At 35.8% G+C, this 24458-nt stretch overlaps 1 protein-coding gene across 7 annotated transcripts in view; it reads right to left on the bottom strand.

The window, feature by feature from the left end:
• ALCAM (activated leukocyte cell adhesion molecule) overlaps nucleotides 1-24458 on the bottom strand; it is a 207612-nt gene that overhangs the window by 151579 nt on the left and 31575 nt on the right. The window lies entirely within an intron of this gene.

Genomic DNA, 24458 nt, shown 5'->3' with positions numbered 1-24458 from the left:
CAGCTGCAGTTTGTCAGCAAAAGGAGAGCAGCCAATTGGGAGTCCTCCTGAAAAAGAGAGAGATTACCTTTGCCAGCCATTCTGTTCTCTCAGTTACTCTGACCTCTCTATCTCCACTTATTCTATCCCTCTTGTGTTCTCTTTCCCTCCATTTCCCCAGTGTGCAAGGAATTACTAAGAACTAGAGAAGGTCCTTTGGAAAGTATGGACAATGGTGACAAAATGATTTGCTTCCACACACACACACCTTTCTTCTGTACTCCTTAAGGATCCCTTGACAGGACAATCCCACCTGGCATGGAGGAGGTAACCGAACCTCTGTATCTCTCCAGAAGACATGACTGGTCAAATGTTAGAGGAATATCTCAATTGTTGTATATAAAGTGCAAAATGACCTATATCCTGTTATATTGTACTTTTATTTAATAAATAATAAAAACATTAAAAATAAGTTTTAAAAAGTCTAATGATTCTTTTTTTGTTGCTAATCCTGGCCATATTTATAATGTCGGGGTGGGGGTAGACATTCATATGCTAATTTACATTTCGTATTGGAAGTAAGTAATAAGTCTATATTGGCCAGACCTCCTTTACCATATCCAAAGTGAATTATGACCCTAAGGAAAGTCCTTTTCAAAAACAAGAAAATGACGTACACTCTTGAATCTTGCTTGCCAGCTGTTATAGTCTTTCCTCCATTTCCTGCTAATCCTAAAAGTAACCAAAAAGACATAAATGACCATTATTGTCCCAGTACATATGTCCAGGGATTGGATCTAACTCTTGGGCAGGCTAATGAAATTCATGGTATTCCGCCCAATGAGATCCAAAGTGAAATTCAAAAGAATCTTAGCTGCTTAAGCAGGTAACAATCCAATCTGCATAGCTGGAAAGCAACGGAATGTTTTTCTTTGTGTCAAAATATTGAGGGGTTTCTTTTTGATTTTTTATTTTTATTTTTTTTTTGAGGGGTTTCTTTTTTAAAAACATGTCTAAATATTTTCATTTCTAAGATAATATTGAAAAGAACTTAGGTGCCAAGAACCTTCAAAAGTAGAATAGGGATACAAATATGATTCCTTTGATTTAACCCTAACTATAAAGATCATTGAATTTAATCTTCTAATTTTGCCAATTAGAAAACTAAAGCACAGAGAGCTTAAATGCCTTGCACAAGGTCGCTCAGCAAGTTAAAAGTCACTAAATATAGATTTAAAAAATACCCCGACTTTCATTCAAATTAAGTTTCCAGTTTCTAACCCTAAAATGAGGAACATAGAACAGCTCCCACAAAAATAGCAAAATAGAGCTTAGTTTTGCTATGATCCTAAGGCTAGTGTTCCCTTCAACTGGAGGAACAGATCTCCTATAAAAAGAATGAAGTCTTCCAAGGATCTTACTTTTGAAAGAGAGACTCATCATTTTCTGAGAGGAACAAATCACCAACTGTACAGAAACTAGGTAAGACTACTGCCCATGTTCTGAAAGAATGTTTTGCCACTCCAATTATCATGTGTTGGAAACTCCAACTCTACAGAATCTATCCTCATTTACAGCAAAAGTATCAAAATTATGCTAGCAAAAATGCCTAGTAGCGTAGTATTAATATTTTTATCATGTACATATTAGTGGCTATTTAATTTATGCATACTTATTATAAGGTACTGCATGGTACATTTAAAACATAAGCTTACAGCTAATCAGAAGCTAATTAAAAACTTTACACTATAATTTTCTGTGCTTGCTTTCATCTGTAGTTTTACAGGAGTAATTATATGATTTTTACAGTGTAATCTATTTAATTTTTATGATAAATTATTCTTGAAATCATTGCTAGAGAACAAAAATCAGTTCTCCTGAATCAAAAGTATTTAGCAGAAGCACTAAAAGTGCGAGATTCCTCGAATGGGTGCTCCTCCTCTGAGGCGGAAGGGGCCCACTCTGGAAGAGGAGGGTACACTGGCTTCCTCCCCATCCTGCTCAAACCCAGCTAGATGCTACACACACACACACACACACACACACACACGATCAATGTGTCACCAATATGTCACCAAACATAAGCATAAGACAGCCTGAACTCGAGTAAGAACTTAATTTTTTCAGACATGATCACTTATGCTAGAAGAATTACAGATTTTAACAATCATGAAGAGAAGATGATGCAGATTCTGAATTTTAGCACTGATCCTTTTTTTTTATTTTATTTTTTAAAGATTTTTTATTTATTTATTCATAGAGACAGAGACAGAGAGAGAGGCAGAGACACAAGCAGAGGGAGAAGCAGGCACCATGCAGAGAGCCTGACGTGGGACTTAATCCAGGGTCTCCAGGATCACGCCCTGGGCTGCAGGAGGCGCTAAACCCCTGCGCCACCAGGGCTGCCCTGATCCTTTTATTTTATTATTAAGATAACTTGAGTCATCTTTGCGCCTCATTTTTCCTACCTCCAGCATGAGACTCAAAATAACTGAACATGCTGCCACCCACAGGTTGGAGGCAGTACAGTGAAATTGAGACTAGAGACCATGTAAAACACCCCCAGGGTGCAAGTTCCAGTTCTACCACTTATTTCACTATAATGAACACAATGGTAGATGCCTAGCAGGTGGTCAGTTTTGATTTGTTCATCCTAAGGGAATGAAGCCAGTCTTCCAGGTTAGAAAGTAAATTATGCTTTCTTCTTCAACAATCACAGCCAGTCCACCAACAAAGTATCTGTGTCTTTGAAATGTCTGTGGTATTCTGAACATGGTTTCATTGTCTGATGCCATTTTAGTCTGGCTGTCACTTCACATCAAAATTACTGTAAAGTCATCCTCACTTCTTTGCTACCTGGTCTTTTTCAAAATAAAATTGCTTTTTTCTGTCACCTTTAGACATATTCATGTTATCAATACTTGCAAATACCTGCCTTAACAAATCCAAAATTATAATGCCTGCCTCTTTTTTAAGATATTTTCTAGCCTGGTCTTACAACTATTCAATATTATTTATCCACAACTCTAAAATGAGGCAGCTAATTCTTCACTATAGTACTTTAGAAATATAGTAAAAGTTTTTATTCCTATATCAGAATGCTTTCGCTCTGAAATGCCATCTCATGTTCAATATAATATAAAGAATATGATTTTGGATTTAAGAGATTCTCAATGTTAATCTGAATTTAACAGTTAAGTAGATGTATAAGTTAGGATAGCTTGGCTCCTTGTAAAATGAGAATAACTACCCAACAGGCATTCTGTGAGGATTAAATGACATAATAATAGCTAATACATGTAATTTAGTGAGAGCATACTGTGGCTCAAGCCCCATTTTATACATTGATACAAGAACCATATGACGAAAAGCCCACAGCAAATATTCTCAATGGGGAAATACTGAGAGCCTTTCGCCTAAGATCAGGAACATGACAGGGATGTCCACTCTCACCACTGCTATTCAACATAGTACTAGAAGTCCTAACCTCAGCAATCAGGCAACAAAAAAAGAAAAGTCATTCAAATTGGCAAAGAAGAAGTCAAACTCTCCCTCTTTGCAGATAACATGATACTATACATAAAAAACCCAAGACTCCACCCCAAGACTGCTAGAACTCATACAGCAATTCAGCAGCGTGGCAGGTTCAAAAATCAATGCCCAGAAATCAGTGGCATCTCTATACACTAACAATGAGACTGAAGAAAGAGAAATTAAGGAGTCAATACCATTTACAACTGAACCCAAAAGCATAAGATACCTAGGAATAAACCTAACCAAAGCGGTAAAGAATCTATACCCTAAAAACTACAGAACACTTCTGAAATAAATTGAGGAAGACACAAAGAGATGGAAAAATATTCCATGCTCATGGATTGGAAGAATTAATATTGTGAAAATGTCTATGCTACCCAGGGCAATTTACACATTTAATGCAATCCCTATCAAACCATGTAATTTCTTCAGAGAGATGGAACAAATAATCTTAAGATTTGTGTGGAATCAGAAAAGACCCCGAATAGTCAGGGGAATATTGAAAAAGAAAACCAGAGCTGGGGGCATCACAATGCCAGATTTCAAGCTGTACTACAAAGCTGTGATCATCATGACAGTGTGGTACTGGCACAAAAACAGACACATAGATCAAAGGAACAGAACAGAGAATCCAGAAATGGGCCCTCAACTCTATGGTCAAATAATATTCAACAAAGCAGGGAAGACTATCCACTGGAAAAAAGACAGTCTCTTCAATAAATGGTGCTGGGAAAATTGGACATCCACATGCAGAAGAATGAAACTGGACCACTCTCTTGCACCATACACAAAGATAAACTCAAAATGGATGAAAGATCTAAATGTGAGACAAGAATCCATGAAAATCCTAGAGGAGAACACAGGCAACACCCTTTTTGAACTTGGTCACAGCAACTTCTTTCAAGATACAGCTAAGAAGGCAAGGGAGACAAAAGCAAAATGAACTGTTAGGACTTCATCAAGATAAAAAGCTTCTGCACAGCAAAAGAAACAGTCAACAAAACTCAAAGACAACCTACAGAATGGGAGAAGATATTTGCAAATGACGTATCAGATAAAGGGCTAGTATCCAAGATCTATAAAGAACTTATTAAACTCAACAGCAAAGAAACAAACAATCCAATCATGAAGTGGGCAAAAGACATGAACAGAAATTTCACCAATGAGGACATAGACATGACCAACACGCACATGAGAAAATGCTCTGCATCACTTGCCATCAGGGAAATACAAATCAAAACCACAATGAGATCCCACCTCACACCAGTGAGAATGGGGAAAATTAACAAGACAGAAAACAACAAATGTTGGAGAGGATGCGGAGAAAGGGGAACCCTCTTGCACTGTTGGTGGGAATGTGAACTGGTGCAGACACTCTGGAAAACTGTGTGGAGGTTCCTCAAATAGACCTGCCCTGTGACCCAGCAATTGCATTGCTGGGGATTTACCCCAAAGATACAGATGCAGTGAAACGCCGGGACACCTGCACCCCGATGTTTCTAGCAGCAATGGCCACAATAGCCAAACCGTGGAAGGAGCCTTGGTGTCCATCGACAGATGATGGATAAAGAACATGTGGTCTATGTATACAATGGAATATTCCTCAGCCATTAGAAACGACAAATACCCACCATTTGCTTCAATGTGGATGGACCTGGAGGGTATTATGCTGAGTGAAGTAAGTCAATCGGAGAAGGACAAATATTATATGGTTTCATTCATTCGAGGAATATAAAAAATAGTGAAAGGGAATAAAGGTGAAAGGAGAGAATATGAGTGGGAAATATCAGTGAGGGTGACAGACCATGAGAGACACCTAACTCTTGGAAACGAACAAGGGGTAGTGGAAGGGGAGGTGGGCGGGGGGATGGGGGACTGAGTGACGGGGACTGAGGAGGGCACTTGATGGGATGAGCACTGGATGTTATACTAACTATATGGGGAAAATTAACTCCAAGAAAAAAATATACAAAAAAAGAACCGCATAAAGTATGTAAGATACTATTTCTCATGCATGAGGGAACTGTGGCATGGAAAGCTAGAGCAGTTTCCTAGTAAATAGTATGTGGCTTCTGAGCAGACAGTCTTAACTACTAAAAAAAATATGTATATAGAATAGTGTACCTGGTAACCAAAAATGTCAGTGACTGAATAATCTGAAATTTTAATAAAAATGCATTTCTTAAAAAAAAATACAAGTTATATTTTCCCCATGCTAGATAAATAAGGGTAGCTTTTTGAGCCAATTTAAAATAGTCACCATGAATCAGTTACTGAGTATATAATTAGGCCATTACAGGCTCTACATTCCCTCTGTGAAAAGTGCATGAACTCTTCACTACAGGCTCAAGGTTTGCTAAAGTGGTGATTGCTTTGGACTTCAAAGAGTAAAGATTTTTTTTTCCCCTTTATGTCACAGAATTAGAGCAGCATCAATTTATAGAATCAAATGGCATGTTCATATACAATTTTCTACTTAAATGTGTGACAATACTGTGTTACCAAGTAAAGTAATTTGATTAATGCTGAACTAATACAAATCTTAGTAATTAGAGAAATAAACATAGTACTGGTAGAGAATTAGATAGAAGCACAATGTACAGAATATAAGAATACCTGATTATATGTTTTTTTTTAAAGGACAGATTTAAAAAAAATGCCCAGCAAGATGTGATTAAATTATTCCTGCAATAAAAAAAATTATTCAGTACTGAAATCCTAGGATACCTGATTCAGCCTAATGTCTCTATAAAATCTTTGTCCCTGTTTGTACTGCACTGAAGGAATCTGTACACAAATAAGGCTCCACAGACAATGCCAACATCATTTGTCACAATATTTATTTTTCCTATAGGCCCTGAAAAAAGTGCATCACATATTTTTATTCAATATTGGGCATCTGTATAATATACCAAGTACATTATAGTCCAGAACTAAAGATACTATAATATAATGTTTGTCATAAATTATTATGATAGTTATTCAAAAGACTTCCTGACTCACCATCTACAAAATAGAAATAAAGATCTTGTACAGCATTTGTTTCATCCACCATTTTCAAAAATGCACTAGTTGCCAGTTGTTGCTTTCTATTACTAACAGTAGAGACTTACTTTGGAAGATTATAATAAAACTATATGACCGGGATCCCTGGGTGGCGCAGCGGTTTGGCGCCTGCCTTTGGCCCAGGGCGCGACCCTGGAGACCCAGGATCGAATCCCACATCGGGCTCCCGGTGCATGGAGCCTGCTTCTCCCTCTGCCTATGTCTCTGCCTCTCTCTCTCTCTCTCTCTCTCTCTCTCTGTGACTATCGTAAAATAAAAAAAATAAATAAATAAATAAAATAAAATAAAATAAAACTATATGACCTACCTATATATTGTATTGCAAAGTGGGATGGCTACTGTATTTCCAAATAGAACTAGTACAATTGTTAGTTATGAGTCTAATAATTCCTGGAAAGTATGTTCAATTGTTGAACTATGCACTCCCTAGAGTAATGACTACACTTGCTCTTTCTGGCCATTAGGGCTTTCCCCAACTCAAGCACTCTGTATCCTACTGACTCTTTAGGAAGTGACTAGAGAAAACACAAGATTGTTTGGCATCATTTCATAATTCTCAGTGACTAGAACACCAGTTGTTTGAAAAACTGTTCTATCTTACTATTGTTCAATATTCTTCTCCATAATATAGCAAAAAAATCCAATACTTTACCATAATGATAACATCCAGCATTTTGCACACATTAAGTGATTGCTACAGCCTCGGTAAAGAGAAAAAAGGCACTACTTTTTCCATTTATCATTTGTGGTTTCGAAGAGTGCATATTTTGCCCAAGGCTATAAAATACCTCAAAGGAAAAGCAAAAATTGAGAAGCATTAATTCATTAATCAGCCTCCATAAAGTACATTGATTCAAGTAAAAAGAGGAAAGTCAACACATTCTGTCTCAACTGGAACACCAGTACCACTAAAACTGATGTTGAAATTACTAGTTGTTTTAAAGTATTGACCCTCTGGAGAAGCCAAAATTACCTCCAACTAAGGTTCTCCAAGGGGAATAAAATATTTTAACCTCATCAAGTTTTTGATTTAAAAATGAACAAAAATTTCCTGAGAATTTTTTCAACTACAGCATTGGGTAAGGTCGTGAAACCCAGGATTTCTTTTTTTTCTTTTAAAGATGTTATTATTTATTAGAGAGAGAGAGAGAGAGAGAGAGAGAGCACAAGTGAGGTGAGGGGCAGAGGGAGAAGCAGATTCCCCGCTGAGGAGGGAGTCTGACATGAGGCTCAATCCCAGGACTCTGGGATCTTGATCTGAGCTGAAGGCAGTCACTAAACCAACTGAGCCACCCAGGAGCCCTAAAACAAGGATTTCTATGAGTGACAAGTCTTAATCCAGTTTTCAGAGTGGTACTTTTATATCAGATACCATTTCCTTTTTGATCCTTCATTAGGCTAGAGGAGGCTGAGAAAAAGAATAGACACTATTAAAAGTGATCTGTTTGTTTTCTATTTCAAAAATAGTGAGAAAAAATAATTCTTCAAGTTAGCAATTGTACTGGCATGGCATTTCATGATAAAAATTTATGATAAATAGATTATGTGGTCATTAATATCTGGTACTTTCAATGTTGTGCTCAACAAAAAGACTAAATTTATTTTTTATGGACTTCAAAAGAAACAGCACAGATAACTTTTTTTTTCTATCAATTCTATAATTTGTCTCCTCATTTTTATAGGTTTCTCTCTTACATTTAATTCAATCAGCTAGAATGTTGGTGGTGATTATTAACTGCATGACCAGAACCATTTTGCTTATTCTCTCCAAAGCTATTTCTCTCTCTAAAGTAAAGCTAACAACTATTGCCTCAGAGGGCTATTGCTATTATTAAGGGAGATAACATAAGTAAAACACCTAACATCAAAAAATACGTGTTAAGCAGAGTCTGAGGAATATAAACAAATGTTACTATATCATTTGCTCACAGGTTGCCAATCCTGAAAAAAAATAAATACTCCAGATTAAGAAGTTACTACTAATCCATCACTGATTTCCTTGCCTAAAATACAGGCACATTGTGTCTAAAACCCCTGAATCTCTTACTTCACACTCCCACAAGGATGATAAATCTCCCCCCCTTTTACCTTCCTCTCTCCAGCACAGACACCTTCCACACCTCCACCAAAATATATTGTTCCCTCATCTATGTTCCCATAGCAATATCTCCATTATAACCCTCATTCCCAATGCATTATAGTTAGCTGTGAATATGTGTCATTTCAGCTGCACTGTGAGTGCATCCACGGAAAAAACCTGGTACCTGCTGGAACATGCCAGGCTCTCTCTAAATGACTGCCAAACTCAATGCCCCTGGAGTGGCATTAAGGAATAGGTGCTCTGTGTACTAAGGAAGATTGTTACAACAAAAATTATTATTTAATGAGACACATAATTTCCAAACTTCAAGCATATAATTCCAAATATTCTCATTGAGCAAATCAAATCATTCAGCTCCCTGGGAGTTCAGTTTGTAGCTAATTCATTTTGACCGATGTTTAGACACAATATTTCTTTAAGGCAAACACTCTTAGAGCCAAATTTGGGTACTTTCATAAGGGGATATCAGCATGTAGAATTTGTCCTTGAATTTCTCTATGTTAAAATGGTCTTCTTAATAATTTGCAATTAGAACTCTGAGAATATAATAAATGACATTACAGATCTAGGGACTGTAGACACTTTTGGAGCACCTTTTTTTTTTTTTTTTTTTTTTTTAAGAACAGCATCAGTGTTGCCTCTGATGCTGCAAGTGTTCTACATACTGCAAGTTGAAAAAGAAAAATCTGCCCCTACTGGAGCAAAAAGAGAAGGCCACCTTCTTATTTTCCACATTTGGGTCCTGAAGTATCTGCATTCCTGGTGACTATTTCCTAGGTTGGGAGCTCTTTGTGGGACGAAGGGACCTCAGGGATCTCAGTGAGCACAGCCCTAATTCAGCTCTTAGAGAGTTCTTGTTCTCTCAAAGTACAATGTCTGGTGTTTGAGAGAAGAAGCCACAGAGATGTGTGAGCTGTCCCCTCCTCTAAGTGCTTTAAGGTCTGTCTCTCTATTATATTGGCTTTCCTCCTTTCACAGATAAAAGCCTTTTTGAGAAACTCAGAAAAGCAATAAAAAGTCTCCTCACAAAAATGTGAGTGATATCACAAATTTTTCAAAGAATTAACAGACACTGAAGCCCATGTATGGAATCAATACCAAGAACCCCTGTACATACACTATACTGGATTATCAGAAACACGTATGCATCATGCTTGTGTAGGTGTCCATAAGCACCTTAAACTCAAACTTAACTTAAATTGAGTTACATATAGATGAATTGTCCTAAGCTTTTATTGAGAACCAATATAAAAAAATGTTCACTTGAAAAAAAAATGTTCACTTGAAAAACATATGTAGGGATGCCTGGGTGGCTCGGCAGTTGAGCATCTCCCTTCGGCCCCGGGCATGATCCTAGAGTCCCGGGATCAAGTCCTGCATCAGGCTCCCTGCCTGTGTCTCTTCCTCTCTCTCCATGTCTCTCATGAATAAATAAAATCTTTAAAATAAAACCAAAGAAAAAGAAAACGTATGTATTACACACATGTATATAAATGTGTGCATATATATGTGTGTGTGTGTATACACACACACACACACACTGAACGCTTAACTGTGGCTAAAATCATGCGTTCGTTATGTTCCTCAAAGTCTTCTAAATAAAAGAGGAACTAGTTTTTGCTTTTTCCTTAAAATTGGAACTAAATATGCTCTCTTTACATGGATCTTTTTTTTTCCGTTTATTTTAAAAAATGGAATCTACATAATCATTTTCTTTCTTTCAACTAGATTCAAAAAATTAGAAGAGAAAGTAGAATGAAGTTCACAGGTATCTTCTACATGTTGGGCACTGCGTGAAGTACAACACATATCTAATTTTATTCGATTACTACAATAACACAAAAAAAAGTAGATTTCTGTCAACCTTGCTTTTACAATGAGAAAACTGAGATTCAGAGAGGTTAAGCAGTTTCCCCCAAGTTACTTAATTGGCATATGGCAGAGCATTTCAACATCCTCCATGACGCTAAATGAAGGCTTTTTCAAGTGCAACATGTTGCCTAATGACACACTTGGTGAACCAAGACAATTACTACCTCCTGTGTGACCTTGACGCTATGGACTGAATTCTGTTCCCCCAAATCCATATGTCGATGCCCTAACTCCTAGTGTCACCACATTTGGAGATAGGACTGATTATGCAGTAATTACTTAACTAGTTAAATAATTAAGTTAGATTAATTCATAAAATTGAGGCCCTGATCCCACAGGATTAGTGTCCTTATAAGAAGGGATATCATAGCCATAGCTATCTCTCCCTCCCTCTCTCTTTCTGTCCCTGAATTAGAGGACACAGCAAGAAAGCAACCCTCTGCAAGCCAGGAAGAGATCTCTCGCTATGAATCAAACCGGCTGCCACCTCAATCATGAACTTCCTAGCCTCCAAAGCTGTGAGAAAATAAATTTCTGTTGCTTATGCCACCAGTCTATGGGATTTTATTATGGCAGACCAAATAGACATATACCTGGTATAATAATATCTACTTTCCTTTCAAATCATTTCTGATCTTTTACCTTATAGTTAAAATGTAAGTTACCTTCTAGTTAAAATGTTTGTGTATGCAAACAACTTAAAGTCATCCTTATAAGAGTTGAAAAAATGATAAGAAGAAAGAAATGAAGGGAAGAAAGAAGAGAAAAAGGGCAGAAAAGGAAGAGAATCCAACAGTGGCTCTTTCCAAGATGCTAGATAAATCAACTGTCTATGATAAAATTGGAGCACTTACTTTTTAGAGAATTATAAAAGGTATTTAATATTTGCTAATCTTTCTGACTTTAAAATATGAAGTAATATTTGTGATTTTTAAAAAATTCCCAAAAAAACGCTTTTGTATTATGCATATACATATGAAACGGCTGGTTCTCTTTCTCTGCCCTTCCCATTTCCCACATACATATCCAGATGGTTAGAACAGTGCCAAGAGCTGTTGCAGGCACACAGTAGGCACACAACAAGCATTCATCTGGGGGGGGGGATGAAATTAAATTTATCTTCACTATGTGACCTTCTTCACAATGTGACTATGTGGTACTAAACTTATTTGCATGTCATTATTATTTACTCATTTCTCTAGGGAAATTTAATTTTTCAGAACCACCTGTTTATTTTGACTACAACATACTGTTAAGTCTCAGATTGGTAGCAACTACTTCAACTGGAAAAATAAGACTCTTTTGGGACCACTTGTAATTTCTAGTATGCTGCATTAAAAAAAAAATCATTATAGGAAATTTTATTATCATCAACTTTAAGGCCTAACAAAATTTAGCACTTTATATTCATTTTCCTTCTTACCTCTGGACTCTCCCTATCAAAATGACCCTTGAAACATCACAGAGTTATTGGGCTCCTTGTAATGTGATTTGGTGCATCACTTTCACCAATTCTCAAGGCAAATGTAATGCAGCTCTCTTTTGACTTATTACCTCATTTTCCCATTAGTGCTCTAGAAACCTTAGTGTTTCCCTGACCTCTGTTTTTTTGTTGTTTTCATTTTTATTAGTTATGCCTTATATAGTCCAAATTTAACTACTTGTCACAATTTTCTGAAATAAGAATTGAAAAGAAGTGGCGCCAATCTGAATTTGACTCAGATATCAAATTCTCTGTTGAATTTAAACACTTAGCAAAATTATTGCCTAAATTCAGTTTCTTTGGCCTCACTGTAACCTTTAAGGAAGTAAGTAATAATTCAAATGTTAACACCGTTTTATTTTACACTTTTGAGAGACATGATGGGAAGTTTACTATTTTGTATATATAGGTATTATATGGTAATTTTTCATCTGATAGCACCCTCTTTTAGGGGATTCTAAAATTCTGAGGTCCTGTAGATGTGCTGGAATTTGGGGGAAAAGGGAAATGATCTCAAAAGAAAGAATATGTCAACTGTTCAAAGAAACACAGAAGTAGAAATTGATAACAAAAGTTTATTTGTAAGAAAGCAAGTAAATAGTTGAAATCAAAGAGTCGGTGGATGGCAACATAAGAAATGTAACAAAATGTTCTAGGGTTTGATATAAAAAAAAAATAGAACTTGGGAAAAACTCCATTTCTGACAAGTAACATATTTTTGGTAGAATGAATACTTGGGAAACTCAAGAAACTATAGATACAATTGAATACATAAAATATCCATCACTAGCTTTTGTCCTAAATATGTTTTTTGTAACACTGCAACCCTCATTTGTATTTTGTTCATAGCTTTCTAATGCTAAAACTCTGCAAATTCTGAGTTAGATGAGCCTTAACACATCAAATTAACTTAGTAGCAAAACCAAGCTAAACTAACCAAATGAAGGAAAAAAAAAAAAAACCCACATCAGAAGGAAAAAAATCCAATTCCTCAATACCCATGCTTTTAAAAAAGTTTGCTTTATGAAGTGAACTTGAACTGTCATTAATTTTTTTTTAACATCTGCATGGTAGTGCAGACTGATTGAAAGCACATCTGCTTGACTGCAGATTGAAGAAGAAATGGTGTCATACTCAACCTCTCAGCTGTTTCTTAATGGAGAATTAACTTCAAAGCTTTTTTTTTGAACATTTAATTCTCACCCTAAAGCTAGTCAATGTACACAGTACCCCAATGTGAGAAACAAAACTTTATTTTAAAATGGGCAGCTGATAAAGATTGTATTTTAATATTCTTAAAATCCTCTTCAACCCCTTTATTCTGTTTTACCTTTAAAAAATCAAGTAAGAGATATTCTCAGAACACACCTTTGATTTGCATTAAAGCTCATACTCAATATATGTAAAGATTTCTGTGAGAAAGAATGACCATAGCCATACATCAAAAAAGGAAATGAGAATGAAACATATCTCTTCACTCAAGGTGAGTCAGCACCAAAGCAGAATATAATCAGGCCTCTCAAATTAATCAGGAAAATAACATTTTTTCCTGGTATTTTTAACCACTAGAGCACCCCTTCTCCTGAAGTTATAGCAAAAAAACTAATACTCATTCCCACAAAATAAAAGGTGGAATAATAATTCCTCCATTCCCAGAGACACTAAAATGGCTCATCATCAATCATTCAAAGAATATTGACAAAAAGAGGGAGCAAACTGTGTTCTTTATGTCCTAAGAGAATATACAATAGCAGGGCCTGAATGTTTCACACTTCAAAATCAACTGCCACTGTTTCAGAAGAACAACTCTAAATAGAAATGGGAAAAAGAAGAAGTAGCATTTATAGAAAATACACTATGTTAAATGCTTTACATATGTTACCTTATTTAACTTTCATAACCATCATGAGGAAAGTATAATTATCTCACAATTTCCTGATTTAAAAACAAAACAAAACAAAACAAAAAAAAAACCCTGAGGCTAAACAACTCATTCGAGATATCAGTCACCAAGTCATCAAGTGGGATTTGAGCTCAGGTCTGAATGGTTAAATCTATTATCTTCTCACTATACTTCATTAATTTCATCCTTTTTTTTAAACTAAATATCTACTACTCATCTATGCTTTGTATTTGGGCAAAGTGGTAAAAAATATCTAATTGTCACTGTCCTCAAGGAACTTAAGAATCAATTGGAGAACACTAGACCTGCAGTAAGTAAATATGACACAGTGAAGGTAGTGTAAAAATGCTAGAGTTAATAATAGGTTGATGGGGGTAGAGTGGAGGAGGAGGAAGATATCAGAACTTGTGGGTAAAGTCTCAAGACCTGAAGAGTAAAACTTAGCCAGGTGAAACAGGAGCTTGAGAAGCAGAGGAACTAGTGTGTGTCAAGGTCTTGGATGGGAGAGGGATAGGCAGACTTAGGGAAATAAAGCAAGTTCAGTAAAGCTGAAGCTTGGGTACAGAGGAGACAAATGACACTAGGGAATCAGGGAAAGAACACATGGTGCTGGAATTTTCTTATCACTCATACCAAGGATGTGCGATATTCTTTAAGAGGTTCTGAGATGTGATTGAAATGTTTTAGGCAAAGTTAATATGATCAGATTTGAATTTTCTAAAGATCTATCCAACTATAATATAATAAATTGTAGGTCTATAAGAAAAATGTAGGAAATGAGTTAGGAATCTCTTTGCAGTAGCTGAAGGAAGAAATAATAGAGGCTTAAATTAAAGAGTATGGATAGGTATACAAATGGAGAAAATACGTTGAGATGCAACAGATATCTAGGAAGTAGAATCACAGAATTTGTTGTTTGATTGTAGGATATGGCATATGGAGATGTGTCAAGGATAATTCCAGATACTGGTTTAAAAATTGGTTGGAGGGGATCCCTGGGTGGCTCAGTGGTTTCACGCCTGCCTTTGGCCCAGGGCGCGATCCTGGAGTCCCGGGATCGAGTCCCATGTCGGGCTCCCGGCATGGAGCCTGCTTCTCCCTCTGCCTGTGTCTCTGCCTCTTTCTCCCTCTCCCTCCCTCTCTCTCTCTCTCTCTCTCTCTCTCTCTGTCTCTATCTATCATAAATAAATAAATATAAATCTTTAAAAAAATTGGTTGGATATGGTGCCACTTATCAAGATTGGGAACACAGGAGGAGGAGCAATATGGGGCAATTTCAGAATAATAAATTATTACTGTTATTAATAATAATGGTGATGATTACAAATTGTTGAATCCTGTGTGGCAGAAACTGGGCTAAGTGCTTTATATGTATCATTTAATTTTCTTACAACCCCGCTTTCTGAAGTACAACCCCCCCTTTCTGAAGTAGTTATTCTTAGTACCTCAATTTTTTAAGTGGAAAAATTAAGCACTGAAAAGTTTAGTAACTTACACAGCTGGTATATACCAATGCCAACTGGATAGGATGTAAGAGAAGAAGTATCAAAGAGAGATTAAATGCTGTATTTGGAAAAAAGTCAGTTCAAGGTATTGCCAAAGTCTCCCCTTAATGGTCTAAGGTCCTACAGGGACATCCTAATGAATGTATTCTCCAATGGAAATCACGAGTAAGGAGAGTCCACATTACATCCTTGAAAAAGAGAGAGCAAGGTCAAGTGGAAGATGACAGATGAAGCAGAGAATCAGGAGCCAGGTAGAAGCTAATGGAAATGGGCCAAATTTGGAAACAAGCAGGAGAATTGGAAGATTACCCCAAAGAGCATTACCTAGTACATCTGCCTCATCTGTTGGCAGGTAGAGAGTGCATGAGAGTGGGTAGTTGTCTTATAGAGATGCATTTAAGAATATCAATAGAAAAACAGTAAGATAAAATAAAGCAAAACAAAACATAAGCTGACTTTAGGTCCAAAAATATCTTAGTTATTGACTATATTTTAACTATATAACCTATAGAATGACAGTAAAACCTATAGGATGAATGTTCTCTGTAAAGTCTGCTGGTGTTGTATCAAAGAAAAGCTACTGATAAAAATATCACGAAGACATATCTTTGGACATGTATTTGTAGAGATGATTTATAAAGAAAGAGCAGGGTGATGCCTGGGTGGCTCAGCGGTTGAGCATCTGCCTTTGGCTCAGGGAGTGATCCCGGGACTCTGGGATTGAATCCCACATCGGGCTCCCTGCATGGAGCCTGCTTCTCCTTCTGTCTGTCTCTGTCTTTCTCATGAATAAATATATAAAATCCTAGAAAGAAGAAAGAAAGAAAGAAAGAAAGAAAGAAAGAAAGAAAGAAAGAAAGAAAGAAAGAAGAAAGAAAAAGAAAAAAGGAAGAAAGGAAGGAATAAAGAAAGAAAGAAGAAAGAAAAAGAAAAAAGGAAGAAAGGAAGGAAGAAAGAGAGGGAAGGGAGTGCAGGGTCTAAGACAAATATGGTAGGAAAAACACAACACATAATTCTATCAATAATAACTAAAAGAATATACATTCAAATAAAACTAATTTATAGAAGGTCACTTTGATTCAATATACTCATTCACATGGCTTCCCTAAGAGAACCAATAAATGTTTCCATGGCTGGCATTAATGTGACTCTGAGGCTAATCATCAGGTTGTTTTCTTAGGGGTATATCTGCAAACTGTTGTCAGTGGACATAAATTTTCATTTCCTATGCAAAGCTGGTCCTGGGGGGCTTATTATTTAGTGATCTCTGCTTATCTTACACTTGACACAATCTCTGCCTTTTCAAAATTTAATTCCAGAGCACAGACCTAGAGACATCTATAAGATTTATTTGTTTCAGGACAACCATATGATCTGTAGTTCTTCTTTCCAAAGAACTTTATCTCAACTAATTAATCCTTAAAATCTCTCGGAGACCAAGTGATGAAGGCAAGTAATTCATGTTTACTGAGAAAGAGCAAATTTAGGCACCTTGCCCAGAGACTCTCAGTAAATAAGTATGGAAAAATGGACATCCATCAACTATTTCAACATGTTTTTTAAAGAGAATATCGCAACATTTTCAGGCAACTAGCCTGACAGTTGATGCAAAATAGAACTTTACAGAGAAGCCAAAACTATCAGAGCTGACATGGATCTTGTTGGTGCTCTACTCATACTGCTCAAGATCAGATCAAGTTTGCCTCTTGCTCTTACCTTTACCATAGCTTCCTGAATGTTCTCCCTCCTTTTACTCTCTCTTCTCTGAAAATATATAAATACAGGCATCGGACTCGCCTTTCTCAAACACAAGTTGGCTTTTTCATTTCCCCAGTCAATAAAGCCTTTGATGTGTTCACAAAATATGCTCCACAATACTCAGCCTAGAATTCAAATCCTTGTTCAATGTAATTACAACTTAAATTTTGAACTTTGTCTCCTACTACACTCTGACTTAGTCCATTCCTTACAAATAAACACAAATACACACAGGCACACACACACACTCACACACACAACCTTGATTCTACTTCCATTAATATACTCTGAGTTTTCTCAAATTTGAGTTTTTGTTCAAGTTGTTTTCTAGAGTGCCCTTAAACTGTACAACAGCCTTCCCATCCTTCACAGGTCAGCTATATAAGAAGGTTACCCAATTCATTCCAGTTAGAACAAGTCTTTATTTCTCCAAGCTCATAGCTCTTGGAATCTGCATCTTCTCAATCACTAACTGCTTATATTACTCTGTTTTTTGTCCATCAGTGGATTTTGAGTCACTAAATAGCAGAACTATATCCAATTTACATTTATCCTCCTCATCAACATTGGACACGATGTTTTGCATATAGTAGGGATTACATTTGCTAAATGGCACTGAAAAACTGTTTGATAAATAACATCACAACACATGTCCATTTTAGGCCTAAGGAAATTTAATTACTATATAGCATTTTCCTCCACTTAATGAGTATAAAATTTCACCCAAATACATTATACATTCTATTTTCTAATTATCTTTCTTTTGTGTTTCTTCAATAAAAGAGATTGTAATTAAAAGGAAGCCTACAATGATCAAACACATGTTGCAGTAAGGAGGAGCTACAGACACATACTATTCAGTATTAAGCTCTATGTCAACAATGGAGATGCTTGACATTGTCATATCTATAATTTCAAACAATGTATCAGTCAAATGTCAATTCTCTCATTTTACAAATGACAATTGAAGGTCAGCGATGGGATAGGTAACTTCTCCTGTGCCCAGTTATTAAGTGTCAGAGCAGGAACTAGAAGTCAGGTATGTTTGACTATGGAGTCTAGACATGTTTTAAGTTACAACACAAATCCCCAGTTCTGCAAGATAGTAATGATGTGAAAATGTGTACAAAGGAGATGAAGAAACTATTTTGTAGCCTGATTTATACAGCAAATTTATACATAAATTAACACTAGAATTACTATACAAATAGGCCATTTCTATAACTGTTTAACCTATAATACTTAATCTAAAATATATAGTGTTATTATCAGATATATTTTAAATTATATAATTATAAAATATAATCTTCACTGACATATTAGACATTAGTCACTGTGCCAAGCATTTCATTCACTAATTAATTTAAGCCTCATAAAAATACTGAGGTAAATGCTATCATTATGTACATTTACAGATGAAATAATGGAAACTCAAAGTTGTTATTAAACTATCCCAGGTTGTATTGCTAGCTAGTAGCAGAACATTGATTTAGGACTCGACTTACTGGAATGGCAAGATATATTTCCTAACTATATGCACATATTCATACAATCCAGGCAAACCTTAAGCATCTGAAAATGTTAAATTTAGATAAACCTTTTATTATTGCTTTTCATATAATGAGGAGTATATATGCATGAGATTTATGATCATTTATTTTAAAATGTTTCTTAGGAGGAATTCTAATTAATACACTCATTAACACACCCATCAGCTCTTATTGAGTATCCAATAAAAAATATTAAATATACTGGATAAACATTATTATGTATTTCATATTCCTATCCACATTTATCTCCTAGCATTTTCCACGATTAGAGGGCTAGGGAAAATTTTTCTTAAACTAAACAAAATCATCTGTTTTCTGCTCATGTTGACTTCTGGTACTATATCTAAGTCATTTTTCTTTGGAAGAACATAGCACTTAAGGTTGTAAATCACCTCATGTGTAAAGGAAACAATATGGCACTTTAAAAAATACAATTTTGAATTAAAGTTCAGTATTTCCCAAACATAAAACTGTAAGATTAATAGGTTGCATGAAAACAGGTGCTTATGCATCACTAATTTTACTGGTTTTAAGTACAAAATCACTCTACTTTGTTTTACCTCTAATAGTGTTACTGAGAAAAAAGATATATTTGTTTAAACTTTGAGGACATTTCATATTAATTGCAATGATACAATTCAAACATTATCTCCCATGAGTTCACAATGGGAGTAAAGCACAATTGCCTCTAATGCATCAGGACCTTCATATTATTTTCTTTTGCCAGTCTTCAAGGTCTTTAAGGTAGAATGCTGAAGGTAACTGATGTTCTAATTATTTGGACACGTGGTTCTCTTTCTTCCATTATGAGTACTATTCTGAGACATTAAAAATTAACGAATCACTTTATAAAATCATAGGTCTGAAAGGACTCTAGAGGTTCATCCCTTCTTTCTCCAGGTTTTACTCATATCATCCTATACTGATGCCATTAGTCCTGATATTAAATGTCTCCAGGGGAAAAGATTCCATTTCTTCTTCCAGCAATGTTTCAGTTTATGAAACACCCTTACCACTATGAAAATGTTCCCTTTGTTCCTGTTTACAATATAAATTCTCATGTGTGATTAAGTCATTTCTTATACTTTTGATCTTCAGGGTAAATATGTTTTACTCCTACATTTTAGGTTATATTTCTCTCCTAGGTGATAAGAACCCAAACACAGAGGACTAAGAGCTTTGGACTAAGAGCTTTCTACAATGTTCTGCTCCTCAGCATCAGTTGCTGTCTATGCCACGTACTCCAAGAGTCACTTGAGGACTTTTACTGCCTGCAAGGCAGCATTGCTAAGAAGTCCTTGTTCAGGTCTCTTCAGATGACCATCCAAGCATCTCTAAACTTTGAACGTTGCATACCAATTTCCCCTTTAGCCCTTTGCTGTGTTTGATGAATAATATTCTCATGCATAATATCCCATAAAATGGGAACAGCCCATGTTATAAGGACTATCGTGAGAATTAAATTCGTTAGAACATGTACAGAGCTTAGAACTGTGCCTGGCACATGATAGTCAATAAATGTTAGCTATTCCTCCTGGTGCTACTGATATCAGTCTTACTACTCCTGCTACTGTTGCTGCTGCACAACTACTACTTCTACTGTTACGATTAGTACTACTGCTCTTCTACTACTACTATTACTTCTTTGATTCCTCTCCTGCTGACACCCTGATAGATGAGCTTTCTTCTACCAAGTGGAGCATCCAGAGTGAACTGGATTGCCTTGGAGGGTTGGGGATCACCTCTTCCCAATTCCCAGCTCCTCTCAACTGCACAGTTGAACTGGGTTCTCCTGGATCCCATGACCTCTAACACAATTATCATCCACCAATTGACAAAGACAGTGCAACAAATTTATACAAATGAGGGTCTCCAGGTTTTCTGGCCCTTCATCCTTCCTGGGATCTTTGTGACAGTCTGTCATTTTGTAAAAGCTGCATTAACGTCCTTCCATTAACATGAATAATTGAAAGTTTGCCTAATAGAAATATCCTTCAATATTATATGATGTTTACCAAGTCCATTAATGGTTTAGGAGAAGTATTGCACGCAAGTATGAAGAAAATTATAAAGAGAAACCAAATATTAAATTTCTCTAAAAGGCTTATAATGGGAAATATTACACTTTTTCTCTGTTAAGTTGATGTCAAAGAAAATTTTCAAAATACGTTTTCATGACAATTCGTATTTTCAAAGTGCCCCACAATCACTTTAATATTTATTCCTCAAACAAACTCCATGGGGGAATATGGCATCATCAAATATTGCTTCACAGATGAAAAGTCTAAAGTGTGGATATGAAGCAATTTAAGTATGGGTCAAAATGTGATTAGATTTCACAGTCTCTGAGTCACTAGCATGCTGTTAAGTGAATTGAAGCCTGCCTGCCTCAGGAAGGTAAACAGAATAAATGAGTTAGCATTCAAATTTACAAATAAGCCAAGAGTGGACCATAAACCAAATTAGTAAGGCCTATTTCCATGGAAGCAAAAACAATATTGGGTACACATGCACGTAAACACCATACAAACACACACACATACATACATACACAAAGAAGTGAATGCTAACTCTTCTGCCATGATTGGCTTTGAAGTGAGTCTCTCTGATGGATTTTATGGTGTTCATCACAGCAGACACTACCTCCTTTCCTCCAGCTTAAGACAACTTGCCTTTGTAATTTCTAACGCGCGGCCTGTTCAGCCTGCTGTTCCCATTGTGCTAATTCTGGGTGACCCAGATTGGCGACTTTGGAGACTGAAATTGCAAATGGTACTGCTGTTTAGAAGGCCCTGTTACAATATCAAAGGCGACTGTCAGGATCAAATAAAGCCAGTAGTTTAAAGTCACAAGTGCTAAATTCAAATTCATGTAGGTATCATTGTCTTAAGGATAGAGATCATTCTGGCTTGATTCATTGTAATCATATAGCTCCTGTTGGCTGGGTATGGCATGATCATCCACTTATTGTACAGAGAGGAAATACCTAACAATATGACAAAGCATCTAAAACTGACATATTTCTTGACAGAAATTCCCACTGAGTATAATTGAAATGAAATCACCAGATTACCTAAGAATAAGTTATTTTACTTGCTTTCTGTATAAGCCATCTACTTGAAACACATGAGAGGGAAGTTTGGCAAAGTATTATTTTTATCACCTTAGTGTTTGTCATTATCCCATTATCCCAGAATTATATAGTTGTTGTTCCTCTTTTCTGTTTTTCCCTCTTAAAAAGTAGTTCTCTTTCATGGCTACACATTAGAATCAACTTCAAACTTAAAAAAAAAAACAAAAAAAAAAACTGATCCCTCAGCCCCTGGCTTCTTATTTAATTGCCTATGTTGAAACTCAGGTATTGGTATTTTTTAAAACTTTAAAAGTGCAGAGTTGAAAACCACTGCTCTAGGGGCATCTACTTTGCCTCAGAGCACCTAAGTCATCTGGTCATATCTAAAAATGAGAAAGGCAGTGGTCATTAAAAGAACCATAGGAAAAAAGTGGTAACTTTACATAATTTCCTCTACCTAGTGTGAATAATACCCTCTGAAAGAGTTGGAATAATTTAAGTTTTTTAGACACACTATAGGTTTATTGAAAGCAGGGCCTACAGCTGTCTTGGTTATTACTGTATTTCCAGGTATAGCTCCTTATTAGTAACATAATAAACCCTTGATAAAAATTTAATAAACAAATGAATGAACAAACAACATGGATAACCACCATGACTGTATTGGGAAGCAAAGCATATTTCTTCTGACAAAAGTATTTGAATATTATCTTCTCCTGAAAATTCTGTCCCACTCCTCTGCTCTGCTGCTCCTCAGTCAACTCTGAAGGAGCTTCCCAGGTACTTGTAAGCATAAGTCAGCAAGTCATAAGTCTCAGTGGTGCTTCATCAAATATAAGATATAAATTCCAGAAAGATAACTTATATCTCAATTTATCATTTAATGTCCAGCTCCAGTTATCTCTATTCAACACAAAAGGGAACCACCACTGACCAGGATGTGGATCTTCCTTGAGAAGTCAGTTGTCAATTTCTAAGACAACATCAAGGCTTGCAGCAATTCTTCATCATAGTCTGATTAAGGTTCCACTCCTATGGGAAACATCTCACACGTGCTGTATAATTCTGACTGTTTAGAGATTGTTCCTTTTTCCTTCATGGTAGTTTGCTCTCTTTTCTTTAATAATAAGAGTCTTTAATAATAGCTCTCATTAATGAGTGGCTAATGCAAGTATAAAATGCTTTAACACACATTTAAAAAATTTAATGATCCAAATAACATCATAAAAAGGTATTACCTTCCTCATTTTAAAGATGGGAATAAAAAGATGAAAAGGTTGAAGTACTTTCTCAAAAGCACATGGCTAGCTGATGACTAGGCAGGGATTTAATCCTTGATCTGAGTCCAGTCTCTGAGCAAGCTTCTGTTCTCTTCTTGCTCACCCAACAAATCCCACCATCACCTCCACTACCTACCACCCTCCTGTCTTCAGAATATCTTCCATTTGAATATTTCTTTAATTCTGTCTGAGAAGAGTTCTTCCTCTGTATCAAACTTCTGAGTGCCTTTTTCTATTTACTCATCTCTGAAGCTGTGACTGAAAAATGTTAAATATTCTTATTATCATTGTATTACTTTTCTGAATCTATCAAATTACAGAAGAGCAGTAACAAAAAAAATATATAAATGCAAGGGATACCCTATGCTGGGTATAGCTACTATGAAAAATAGTACAGATATTCCTCAAAAAATTAAAAATAGAACTACCATATGATCCAGCAATCTCACTTCTGGGTATATATCCAAGAAAATGAAAAAAAAAAATATTGGCACTCATCTCTTTATTGTAGCACTATTCACAAAATAGCCAAGATATGGAAAGTAGGCAAAACAACTTACTGCTAGATTAATCTAGTGATTTCATTTATACTCATTGGAAATTTCTGTCAAAAAATATGCCAATTCTAAACAGACATTTTGTCATATAAGCGTCTGTCAATAGATGAGTAGATAAGGAAGATGTGGTATATATAATATAGAGATAGTGCATATATATGTATATACATGTATAGTGCATTGCGCGCGCGCGCGCGTGTGTGTATATATATATATATATATATATATAAAATGGAATATTACCTGATCATGAGAAAGAAGGAAATCCTGCCATGTGTGACAACATGAATGGGCTGGAGGGTGTTACATTAACTCAAATAAGTTAGATTGAGAAAGACAAATACTGAATATCACTTTTATGTGAAATCTAAAAAAGACAAACTCAGAGAGACAAGGAGTAGAGTGGTGGTTGCCAAAAGTTGGGGGTGAAAGAAAAGGGGAGATATTGTTCAAAGGGTATAAACTTCTAGTTTTAAAATGTACAAGTTCGGGGATCTAATGTACAGCATGGCGATTATGGTGAATAACACTGTATTATATACATATTGCCAAGAGTAGATTTCAAATATTCTCATAATAAAAAAGAAATGGTAACTATGCGACAGAGTAGAGAGGGTAGCTAATGCTACGGTGGTAATCATCTTGCAATTTATGTCAATTATATCTAAATCCAGCTTAGGGAAAAAAATGATACACTGTGCTTGATCAATTACCAAAATGTTCTCCTTCAACACTATTTAATGAACAACACTAAAAATTTTTATTTTAAATTTTAAAAAATTGTAGTGCACATAGAT

This window comes from Vulpes vulpes, chromosome 1 (assembly GCF_048418805.1).
Source record: "Vulpes vulpes isolate BD-2025 chromosome 1, VulVul3, whole genome shotgun sequence".
Taxonomy (NCBI): Eukaryota; Metazoa; Chordata; class Mammalia; order Carnivora; family Canidae; genus Vulpes; species Vulpes vulpes.
The sequence above is the reverse complement of the archived record's forward strand: the minus strand, read 5'-3'. Positions and strand labels throughout refer to the sequence as shown.